Here is a 13,237-nt window from a genome sequence, read left to right on the forward strand (position 1 = left end):
AAAAAATGATTAATTGAGTTGCAAAAGCTACATTTGTAATTAAGGTATTTGTAGTTGCAAAACCTTGACATGAATAATGAGTGTACCTTTGTCTTTGGAAAAATTAAGTGAGCAGGCCAAGAAACAAAGGTACACTTTGCTTGACACACTACACTACACTCCTCATTGGTACATGATAATGGTGCAGTTGGCACAATATCTTTGGTAATAGAGACTCGACGATAGTCTTGTGATAAAGAGGTGAAATATTCAAAGTCACTTCCATTGACCCCGGTACGTGCACTTGTCCAATTGCAAAAATTTGATTCTCAAACTCATTCTCAATCGCCAAGCAACAATCATGAATACCCTAATCCACAAGAAAAATAACACTTACTCATGTGTAAACAAGAATTTCCGTAACTTAAAATCAAGTAGGAAAGATCAACATCATCAATTAAGATCAAAATATAACCGTTTTTTTCAGCTGCCCATTATTTAAGATCAACATCATCAATTAAGTTTCACCTTAATGTTCAAATTTTTTTAGGTGTATGCTAGATTGGCAGTTCATGAAGGTCAGACATCAAGGACTCCAAGTCCAATTCCAATGTTTTGGATATCATCTTAGAAGCACATAATTTAGGTTCAATGTTTTAGTATGTTTTGGCTACTTCATAATGTTACATACTTACCCTTGAGTTATTCTTTCAAGCCTAGACTGTATTCTTAATACAAGAAGACAGAAACACATAATTTGGTGCAAGTTGGGTTGTAACCATGCACATGATGCGTGCATCTCTGGCACTTGTCCTATGGCTGTCAGATTATATAGTCGCAGCAACTCATCTCATAACCGTTAAAGAGTTTTTATCTAAATAGACAAGAAAGAAAACTTCTATCCAGAAGGCTAGCTCAATAGCAGGAGATTCAGATTAAATCTTAAATCTTGAGCCACAAGAAGATTATAACCTACTACTAAGTTTATCAGTTCCTGTACTAAAAAAAAAGCAAGCACATAACTACCACTACCAACTGTTTATGTGGAATTGAATAAAATCTTGCACAAAAAAAAAGATTTTTTGATGCTGGTTAAATCACAGCTTAATTGATGCAGTTCTCTAAACTTATCCCAATTTTATAAATAGCAATAAGGGGTTGCAGAACTAGATGGTATGTGATGTCTACTATCAAAGAGCAACTATTTTAGTATTCATGCTATATAATCTAAGTGCTCACTGACTTGAGCATCCTCAGTTTGGAGAGCAACTCTTCCCATTGTATTAAGTAAACCAGACAGAAGTAAATTTTTCTAACAAAGGTTTTCATCATCAAATCCACAAGTGAACAATGCAGTAATACTCTTTCTGCTTTTAGGATTAAGCAGCTGACAAGCTTTAAGAAAACATCCTTGCTCACGTGGATCAAGGGAGGGCCGAAATGTATCGGGATCATTGAATTTCGTTTGACGCAATAAAGACTGAATCCCTTATTTATTTAGATTCTGCAAATTCTTGGGGATTTATGTTCTACATGACTGCTCCTTACATGTATATGTACTAGCTTTATTAGCCTAGTGCTAAGAATCAAAGTATTGAAATGGGGGTGGGACAATTGTTTTTTTTCCAAATTGTATGCTGGGATATAGGCTCAGAAAAAAACAGCAAGCACATAACTACTTATTTCCCTGTTTAGGAAGTTTGGTCCCTCGGTTCTTTCCAAATGTAATCCCGATATCTTTAACCTTTTCAAACACCTCCATACCACTTAAGACTCTTGGACGTCCCCTTAGTTCTTGTTCCTCGTCAAAAGCCTTTTTCAATTTACGATAAGGATGATCATATTGCAAAAAACGAAGATGTACATCAAAGATATCCTTTCCAGATGATGGAAGCCACTTTCCCCTTGTACCATTCTCATATATAGGACAAGGGTGTTTTCCTTTCGTGGTACACCTAGAAAGATTACCATAGGCTGGATAATCTTGAATGGTGCAAAACAACAATGTTCTAAGATTAAACGTCTCATTTCGGTGTGCATCATACACTTCTACACCTGAATCCCAGAGCATCTTCAAATCATTAATGAGGGGAGCTAAGTACACGTCAATGTCATTTCCTGGTTGTTTAGGACCTGAAATCAACAATGAAAGCATCATGTACTTTCTTTTCATACATAACGAAGGAGGTAGGTTGTAGGTAATCAAAATTACTGGCCAAATACTATAGATGGAACTAAGGGAGCGAAATGGATTCATACCATCTGTGGATAATGCAAGGCGTAGGTTTCGTTCTTCTTTACCAAACTCAGGGAGTTTTCCATCAATAAACCTCCATTGCGGGGAGTCAGCCGGGTGTCTAAGCTTACCATCCTTAATACGACCGTTATGATGCCATGTCAACTTTTGAGCATCTGCGGCATCTGAAAAAAGACGTTTAAATCTTGGTATTATAGGAAAGTACCAAAGAACCTTAGCTGGAACTCCTTCCTTCTTCTTATACCATGAGGCATTGCAAACAGGCAACTTTGTAATGGCTCATGTTCATTTCTATATAATATGCAGTCGCCAGGGCAAGCATGGATTTTATCATAAGGCAAGCTCATTGAGGACAAAATCTTTTTTGCCTCATATGTATTACTCGGAAGTACATTATCACTAGGAAGCATATCTTTCACTACTTCAAGGAATTCAGTAAAACCTGCATCGCTCAACCCATGACCTGCCTTCAAATTATATAACCTGAGTACACTTGACAATCTTGTATACCTTTCGCACCCATTATACAAAGGCTTCTCAGAATCAACTAACAATTTCTCAAATGTAGAAGGATTCTCATCAAACTTACCATGAACATCCCGTAACATATCTTCTAACCTATCACCTTCACCAACACTAGGACCTTCATCTTCCTCCACACTTTTTCTAGAAGAACCTTCCATATCTTCCCCATGCAAAATCCAAACAGTGTATGTTCTATCAAAAGCCGATCTGCTCAAATGATTAAGTATTTCATCTACTCTTTTATGCAAAAAAATTATGGCACCTAAAACAAGGACAAGGTAACCTAGTACGACCTCCGGAGTTCTTAACGGCGAAATTGATAAATTCCTTTACTCCTGCCATATATTCTAGATCACCCGGTTTTGACTTTGATATCCAACTGCGATCCATATCTACACACCAAGAATTTAACATATCTAAATATATCCGGAGAACATTAAGCCGCCAAAATTTTCCTATAAATTGGTATAAAAGCATGCATTCACATCCAAAGTGAGGTTACACTTAAAAGGACAATCTCAAATAAGGGACTATATGGAGCCTATTCCTAATGAGAAAATCCTGAACGGGTACTAGGTCAATGCAAATGAATATATGCAATCAAACACAAAAGTAGGAAAATTTGCTTACCTAATTAATCCACGTATAGACAAAGCAATTGAAGGTGCTAGCAACAACACAAGCCACACCTAAAATGAACAACAAACACATAAAATAAGTTAAATCGTTAAATGATAAAATTGCATATAGTTAATTGACTTTAATATATACACGAGAAATAGAACAATCCTAATGTATAATATATAAACGATAAGGGAAAGATGTCTTATAACTTTTTCCCCTAAAATACACAAAAGAGGGGGTCTTACTTAGGGTTTGTTTGGCTTTGGGATATTATCAAGGGAAAAGAAAATCCCTAATCCCAATTTCTAAGGATAGTTGTAGCTATTTTCAGTTCTCTTGAACAAGACCTTATATAGTGCGGCTCTTTATTTAGAGATAAACCCCAGATCGATAATTTTCTCTTAGCTTAACATCGTGAGAACAACTCATAACAACAATTTCCTTTTTAAGCTAGTTATACTTCTGTTCTGAATTTGTTAGTTGTTATTAGATAAGATTATTTATTTGCCATGAATGGAACATTTGAAAATTTATCCTATGAAGACCAGTTATCATAAATTAGTCAAAGACCTTCTATTGTATTTTCTACAATCCTTATTAAGCGTCTTGTACCTACTTAAGACTAGTATTTACTATCGTTGCAGACTCATTGAGTTAAGTTCATTGTCTTGCAATCTATTGTTGATTTGTTGCTAACATATAATGATGAAATTATATTGCATTCCTGTACAGATGTAATTGCAAATTTGATAGGCAGTCTCTTTGTGGGACCCAAAATTAATTTTTCCATCGGCAAGTTATGCCAATTTCAGTACTAATTTTAGCAACTTTTTTTCTCTCTAGAATTTCATCAATTAGCATTTTGCTGTCTGCATGACATGGATTTGAGGTGATCATTTTGGCCCAGCCCGTTTTTGGGTCGGGTTTTGGGCAGAATTTTTCGGCCCACCGTCCCGGTCCGCCCGTGTTTGTTTTGGCTTTGGGCAAGCCAAAAACGACTTTTTAGTCTATTTTTTGGCTCGACCTGTTTTGGCCCACAAAAGCCCGCTATTTTAGGCCCGAAATAACGGGCATTGGACACAAAAATTCGGCCCGAATTTAGGCCCGGCCCGATCAATAGGCAAAAATTATTGGCCGCGGCCTGGCCAGAACATGGATGTATGAGAACACTGAATTCAGAAAGACGAGAGAGTGTCGACTGTGAAGAGATATCATAGTTTATTCCAGGTATCTAATCACAGTTTAAGAGTTCGTACAATGGTAACTTTGTGGGTTAATGGATCATTGTCTTGCTATCTTCTGAGCACCAAATTTTCACTTCCAAACCTTGCATTAGCACCAACTTCCCCCTACTAACAACATTAACCTACCCTGACTCTAATCACTATTGTATACAAACATTATGCTTAAACCATCACAAGTTAACATATAACCTCTAACATTCTAACATTCAATCTCTCCACAAATAAATAATCAACTTTCAAAATTCTATTCTCGAACAGTTAACATCAATTGCATCCATCTATTTCAACTAAAATGATGTGGAATTCAAACACCCCACAGTAAATCCTAGCTGCTGAAACTTGAATTTGTTGCATACATTAAGAATTGATGAAATCCTTCTATAATTTGAAAGATATACTGAATTTGTTGCATATCTAAGAACTTATGAACCGTCTAACAAATCCGAATTTTTTGCATATCTAAGAATTGATGGTTTATTGCTGAACTACCATACCCAGTTGTTTTATTACAAACTGGAATTTGTTGCATATGTAAGAATTGATGAATCTACCATACAAAATGTTGTGAGTATCTGGACTTTTATTGTTACATGTCGGTTATTCTCTATTTAATCTGGGTAGTGTACTCACAACCCAGTTTATTGCTAAGGAGAGCACCATGAACAACACTGTGCAACCCAGTTTATTGCTTCGGTTTGTTTTTGGTTTTATAGCAAGTAGTTATCTAAGTAACGAAAATCTAATAAAATCGTCTAAAGCAATAAACAATTCAAATTATGCAAAAACTGAATACTAAAATTAAACAAACCAATAGAGATCAAATCAATGATTACTAAAAACTTAAATTTTATGAATTTTACAATTGCGAAGCTAATGTTAGTCAATTCACCTAATATCGATGAACAATGTGAAATCCCCAAGATCGATTAGAGCGAAAAGAATTGACAAAGTTGAATCACAAACTCCAGGATTATGAACTAGCGAAATTGAAAAACAACCATCATTATATATACGCTTCTTACTGACTAATTTGAGTCGAAAACTTACTAAATTCTGAATAGAGAGGATTGTTTCATATTGTGAGTGAAAGATCAAATTGCGGAAGACAAATTTTCAGTTTTTCAATTGAGAATAGAGGGGAATTTAGGTGGAATTGTGATGGAAAATTTTAGATTATGGGGAGAATTTGGATTTTGGGAGTGGAGGTTTTAGGGATCGATGGCGTGACTTCAAGCTGGAGTACGTGGTAGTTTTTTTTTCTTATGGTATTTGTTGCATTAAAAAGGAAAAATAATTTTAAAAGTAAATATAATTATGTATAAAACTTATATTACACTAGAGTATTATTAAAAAGATATTAAATTTTAAAATTAATATTTTTAGGAAACCGGTTCAAGTTAGAAGTAGTCTCCTATATATTCACAAGAAAAATATATGTACGTATAATATTGTATTATGTTGAAAAAAAATTGAATTAAAAAAATAAAATATTCAAGGAAACCGGTTTTACTTAGAAGCAGTCTCCTATTTCACAACAATATTTTTTATCAGTCAAATACCTAAACTTAAGAGACTGGTTTTAGATAATCAATGGTATCCTACATTTGAAAAATGGGTTAGTAAACTCAACCGGTCTCCTATAGGTAGTTTCTTTGGCCATTTTTATAGTAGTGTTTCTTTTTCCATGCAAAGCTTTCGTTTAATATGTTATTTACAGGTGAATTTAGCCTTTTCATGCTTGAATGAATTGTTACTTCGTTTCTTTTTGTGCAAATCGGGCCAATTAGCAAGCATGTTAAATCATGGTAAGTGTTTTAATAGTTTACTTATTTTATTTTTTATTTTTTCAAATTTCAAGAATCAGGTTAATAGTTCCTCTTGAAATCATCATCCTGCATTTTCATTTTTCTTCATGTTAGCTTATTTTGATTTATTTTTTCATATGCTTTGTGCTTCCCTTTGCAAATTTCACTCCTTGTGACTGGCAATTTTTTCATTCACTCTTTGTGACTAGTAACTTTCAACAATCTAAATTTGTAGGTAAGCCATTTTTTATTTGATAAATATTATTGATAAAACTTGTTGATAAATATTGTTGTTGGTGCTTGCTGATGGAACAAGATCTGCATAAAACCAGTAGTTAGTTAGCAAGTTATGATACATGACAATATATTATTTTACGAGTTAAGTTTGCATTGTGTAGTTTGTGGATTTAAATATTGTTTTTTTTTGGTAATATACTAGTATTATATCAAGAATTGTATCTAATTTTCTTAGTTCAGTGTTGCACACAAAAGAAATTGAATAAGAGAAGATGCTCAGAGATGGATTTATTTTCTATGTCGTAATTATTTGTAAATAATAGTTTTTTTATTATGTGAATAGTGGTATTCTTTTTGTACACGTCAAATGAATACATGTATACTTCGACTTTTAATATTGTGGTCAAGTGTAGATCATTAGCGCTACTAAACTTTCCCTCAAAAAACAAAAACTCCACTTAAGTTGATAGTTGTTGTAGCCTGAATAAATTAACGGCTCTTCAGGAGACACATGGATCCATCAGGAGCGTCCACGTGTCCTTTTAAAAAGACTAAAAGGAGGCTTAAACTCTGAGTTTTACTAAGAAAAAAAAAAAAGCCCACCTTTTGGCCTGAAAGAATATTCATGCCTAAATCCCAAAAAACGGCTACATGTGATTAACTGGTGTTTACTATCCAATCATTGACTGCCACGCGTCAGTCAGATTGCCTGAATAATAAGGTGCCCCTGTTTTAGGGTGATCACAAATGGCATCATTTAATACCATAACGCTATAAAATGCCCCTTTTTTCATATCACTACTACAAATATAGGCAAAAATACCATTTATGAGAAACCCTTGTTCCACTAAGTGATTTTTTTTCAAAAGAAACCTCTTTTCATGGAAGAGAGGCTTCTCATAATATGAGTAAACAACCTACTTTTAAAGAAGTGATCTATTTCCACATTTCAAAAAAAATCCCAATAAGTAGACATACAACACATTTTAAGATAACCACTTGCTTTGGGTTACCCACGATCGCCGGCTACTCCTAATTCCCTCTCCACAACAACCACATCTAGCTTAGCAGTTGTGTAGTAATCGATTGTCCTATCTCTAGAACATTATGCTTTTCTAATTAACCATATCATACTCAGATCTCCTGATTTTATTGTGAATTGTATTCAATTTCTTAGTTATTATTTGCTTTATGCATGATTTTGTAATTTTTTGCTATTTCTGATACATAATTCTGTAGTCATTAGCAATTTCGATGCGTTATATTACTGAAATTTGCATAATTCTGTAGTTTTTTTTTTCTTTCAATATATAATTTGGAGTTTTTTTGGTATTTTCGATGCATAGTTCACCTGAATTTTGCATAATTATGGTCCTGTTTGCACGTTTGATTCGTAATTAATGTTTTGTTTATTGTTTTTAATGGCAGATTTGCAAAAACTGGACTTCAGTTGAATTTCTAAATAAGAGAGAGAGGAAGAAGTAGTTTTCGAAGAGAGAGAATTCAAATGTTATTTTGAATCTTCTTCTTTTGTGCACGATAGAGTATCCGAGGAACTAGATTTGAATTTTCCAACTTTAGAAATTTTGCAATTCAAATCATCAATATATAAATTATACTTCAGTTGAGATTCTTAAGGTTTTTTCTGATAGAGCAGGCTCAATCTCATCCCTTCGATACCGCACAAGGTAGAATTTTTGTTATAAATGAGTCCTGAAATTATGATTCAAATATCTTATTCAATTAAAGTTGTTATCTTTATTGTAAAATTCGAAATCTCTACTGTAAAATTCAGAATCATGAAGTAGAAACTTATGGTTTGAACTTTAATTTGTTGGTTGCTTGGAAGAGAAATGGAACTTTTGTGTCGTGGAAGAGTCCTAAGTCCTAACTCCTAGCTCCCAAGTTATCCTCCCTAGTACTATCTCATGCCCATTGCAAGTTGGGAGCAATCTAAATGTTGTTAGCACCTAGATTGTGAGCCTAACACCAGTGTACTTTTGACAGTTGGCATTGTATCTCTGCTTGAAACGGATGTTATGCCAAGCCATGAAATAGAACAAGGGGTGGAAGGGGGTAAATACACACCTAAACAATTATTTCGTATGGTTGAGAGTGTTGCTAATATATAACAGGATTCAAGCTAGTGGGGGTTCTAATAGGATATTGAAGATCTAGAAGCCAAATATGTTAACTGAGCTTATGTTATCCCTTTTGCTAATTTCTTGTTTTTTGCCCACCAGGCTATTGACTGCTTCTTAATAATCTTTTCTTGCTTCTCTAGCATCAATACACTATTTTCTCCCAAGTTCTCACTATTGTGATAATATCGATGCATTTTAGCTAATGTTATTTCAACTTGTTCATCATAAAGCTCATTACATAGAGGAAGTTGGAGAACATATGCAATAACTCCACAAAAACGTGCTTTGGTTGTCTTTGAAAGGCGAGCTGCTGATAATGACGAGGAGATGGCAGAAGTACAAGCAGCTATAGATGCAAACATGTCAGTTTTGGGAAGAGGTGGTGGCAATGCTCCTATAATTGCCACCGCCACTAGTGCAACTCAAGCAACAGCTGCTGCCATCAAGCAACAAAAAAAGTTGTCCTCTGAAGCTTGATGAATTTGATAGAGATGAGAATCTTTAGAAACGTATGGATATGGCTAGGAGGTCTGATGCTCGACAACGTAGGAGATCTGGTTTGGATGCTAGGAAAATGTCGTATGTTGTAAATGACTACTCCTATCCGAGGATGGAAGGTGAATCCAACACTGCCGAGAGTGTGATGAGAGTGAAGCTTAGGAGTCAAAACGTGATTTGTTACTTCAAACAGCTGCAAAAGTCTTCTGTGATGCAGCTGAGGAGTATTCCCAACTTTCTTTAGTCAAAGAGAGATTTGAAAGATGGAAGAGATGATACTTGGATGGTTATCGTGATGCTTATATGTCATTGAGCATTCCATTTGTTTTTTCCCAGTATGTGAGATTAGAGCTTTTAAAATAGGACCCTCTACGTGAAGATGTTGACTTTTATGACATGAGATGGTATGTAAGTACCCACTTCTTGCTGGCTGATTGTTGTATCGGTAAATTTTGACATTGTATTCTTGTCGACCATTTATTGGTTGATATTTTTAGGGTTTTAATTTCCCCCTGCTTCTTTTGCTCATGTAAATTTGTCCTTGTTTCTTATTGTTGTATTATTGTATTCCTGCAGGCGTCCCCTGCTCTTTGATTATGTCCAAAAGAGCGACTTTAGTCCTAATGATGTAGACGCTGATCTTGTTCTTAGATTTAGTGGAAAATGTTACACTTCCTAGCAGAGAGTCAAAGAATGTAGTATCGGCGACAACCTTAATCATTAATTATGTTCCTGGTAAGTTCTCAAGGAACTGATAGCTTTAATTCTTACTCGGCTAGCTGAAGTAGTTGTTAATTTTGTGGCATTTTGCTAAGTCTGCACAAAAGCTTGGGTGCATTTAGTATGCTTTGTGTAAGTTACTCTGAATTGAGGTGCTTACTATATATTCTGGTGGTGTTATATAGGTCCATGTGTGAAGTCGAGTTGCTATGAAGGTTGTACCAAAGGCTGCAAGAGTTGCAGCATATCGATTTGGTGTGGCAGTTGGATTGACGAGGAACATCTACATGTGGAAAGATATACTTGCTTTGCCAATTTTGGAGAATCTTGTTCTTTATGAACTTTGGCCGGAAAAGTACTTCCTTATATTCAGAATCTTATTCCTGATATTCATGATGCAATAATAAGAATTGAGAGGATAATTGCTTTAGTAAATGGGGTGTGGTCTGGCGCAAGTGTCACAGCTGCACGTAGGTAATGTTTTGGACCATAAGTCTTGTAAAAATAAATCAACATTCCAAATAGTCCAGTTTTGCCTGGGGAAATACTTAAGTTGCTTCTTCTTACTGCGGGAAGTACGTTTAGCTTCTTGCTCTTGGTAAGACAATTCAGGATGGTTTATTACTCGTATCTGTAATGTTTTGGATGAGTGATTGCTTCTCCTCAAGTCTGTTCGAGAGCAATGAATATATATGTATAGGGCTGCAGGAACAATTATTGAAAATGAATGGCTAGTGCATCTTGTTTCTTTGGAAACTTGACATGATTTTATAGGCATGTTCTTTCTTGGGGTCCCTTCTAATAATTTCTCTTGTAATTCATAATCAAGCATGTTAGATTACAAAAGTAGTTAGTACTTTTACTAGCATTTATAAAACTTATAACATGATGATTTTATAATTTGTTGTTACTTGGATGTTGTGTGAACATATGATATAATGGAACAAAGTTAGTAAATTTTAATTGAAAGTAGCATTTTTTGTCCTATTTGGTTGTATTCTATTTTTAATGCGTATATTTTATGCTTTTCAGTACTTGGCAGAGCTCATACGCACAAGCATAAACAAGCTGGAGGAGGAGGAATTTTGAGATAACATAGATTTTTACTAGGAAGTATAATTGATCTACATCTTTTTTAGTCTTTGAAACTTTTGTGTATATAGTTTGTAATTTTCTTGTTTTACTTGTTACAGAACATATTGATTGAAATTTTAGGAGCTATATTCTTAAGTTTGTGCATATGAAATGGAAGGAACAGGTCATCAGAATTATCTCAATACAAATGCTTAGATGTTCCATATATATGTAAATTACTTGTAGATTATGAAAGATACGCATGGAACAGGTGACACAGATTGGAGAAGCGTATAATAATATTGAAATTTAAAAATAAAAATAAGGTTAAAGAGACCACCTTTTCCTTTCAGGTGGTGTTTTCAGGAATGATTAAAAAGACCACCTACATATTAAAAATGATTTCTTTGTAAGATAAAAAACACCACCTATCTATAAAATGTGGCGTCTTATCCTTCTTCTTCTTTTTCCTATTTACATTCTTAAATAACACTTATTTTAAGGAAGTGGTATGTTTTATCAAATTAAGAAACCACCTGCAATAAGTGGTTATTTATCCCGAGAGACCTATGAGCTGAAGATCACCTCTCATGTGGTCCCTAAATAAGATTTTAGGGGATCTCTTTAGGCTTTTTTGTAGTAAAGTAACCGTTCAATCAAGCATGAAGCATACTAAATCCTAGTAAATTGTTTAATACTCTACTTCTTATAATTTCTTTTTTCAAATTTCAGGAATCAGGTTAATAGTCCCGCTTCAAATAGTCATCCTTCATTTTCATTTTTCTTCAAGTTAGCTTATTTTTATTTTTTTTTCATATGCTTTATGCTCCCTTTGCAAATTTCACTCCTTCTGACTAGCAAAAAATTTCATTCACTCCTTATGACTAGCAAATTTCAACAATCTGAATTTTCGGGTAAGCCATTTTTTTTATAAGTATTATTGATAAAACTAATTGATCGATAAATATTGTTGGTGGTGCTTGCTGATGGATCAAGATCCGCATAAAACGAGTAGTTAGTTAGCAAGTTATAATACATGAGAATATATTTATTTTAAGAGTTAAGTTTGCATTGTGTAGTTTGTGGATTTAAAGATTGTTTTTTTGTAATGTACCAGTATTATATCCAGAATTATATCTAATTTTCTTAGTTCAATATTGCACACAGAAGAAATTGAATAAGAGAAGATGCTCAGAGATGGATTTAATTAATATGCTGTAATTAGTATGTAATTGATAGTTCTTTATTAATTAAATAGTGGTACTATGTTTGTAAACTTCAAATCAATACATGCATATTTGACTTTTAAATATTGTGGTCAAGTGTAGATCATAAGCCCTACTAAACTTTCCCTAAAAAAAACAAGCAGTGCCACATAGCTTGATAGTTGTTGTAGCCTAAATAAATCAACGGCTTTTGAGGAGACACGTGGATCCATCAAGAGCGTCCATGTGCCCCTCCAAAGGACTAAAAGGAGGCTTAAACTTAGACTTCTACTGAAAAAGAAAAAGAGCCCATCTTTTGTTCTGAAAGAATATTCAGGCCCAAATTCCAAAAAATGGCTACAGGTGATTTGCGGGTATTTACCATCCAATCATTGCCTGCCACACGTCGATGTATGATTGTCTGACCAATCAGATTTCCCTATTTTAGGGTGACCTCAAATGGTAGCATTTAAGACCCAACATTATAAATAACCCCTAAAATCAGTAGAAAGGTAACATATTTGAATAGTGTGCCCATACTCTGTAGAAATTCTTTCTCACTTTCTCTATGTACTTTTCCTTTACACTCCTGATGCCTGACTTAAGCTTCGGAGGGGAAACCACCACCCAGACCTCCCGAGTTGGTCCCTTCTTTTTGCAGGTTTGGGAATGAAGCTCAGGTTCGGATAGCAAGATTCGGACATCGTTGCACAAGTCTCCATTGAAGAACATTGTGAAGAATAAGAGCTTACTAGCCAGCCAAGTAGTAGTAAACATTTGTTGCACCTTACTCATTATCACTTCTCCAACGTGGCAAGGAATCAAAGTTTTTAAGTTTGAGTATAAGATAATGTACACAAAAAGAGACCACATCGAGGGAGGGGTAGACCTGTGTTCATTATCAATGTCCCTGGTTATAGCCGTG

The 13,237-nt window shown here is 34.6% G+C and overlaps 1 pseudogene; it reads left to right on the forward strand.

Annotated features, from left to right (window-relative positions):
- The first annotated feature begins 7,524 nt into the window (after nt 1–7,524).
- LOC130591606 (transcriptional repressor ILP1-like) lies at nt 7,525–9,826 on the forward strand (annotated as a pseudogene).
- The last annotated feature ends 3,411 nt before the right edge of the window (nt 9,827–13,237 follow it).

This window comes from Beta vulgaris, chromosome 5, assembly GCF_026745355.1.
Source record: "Beta vulgaris subsp. vulgaris cultivar EL10 chromosome 5, EL10.2, whole genome shotgun sequence".
NCBI classification, from domain to species: Eukaryota; Viridiplantae; Streptophyta; class Magnoliopsida; order Caryophyllales; family Amaranthaceae; genus Beta; species Beta vulgaris.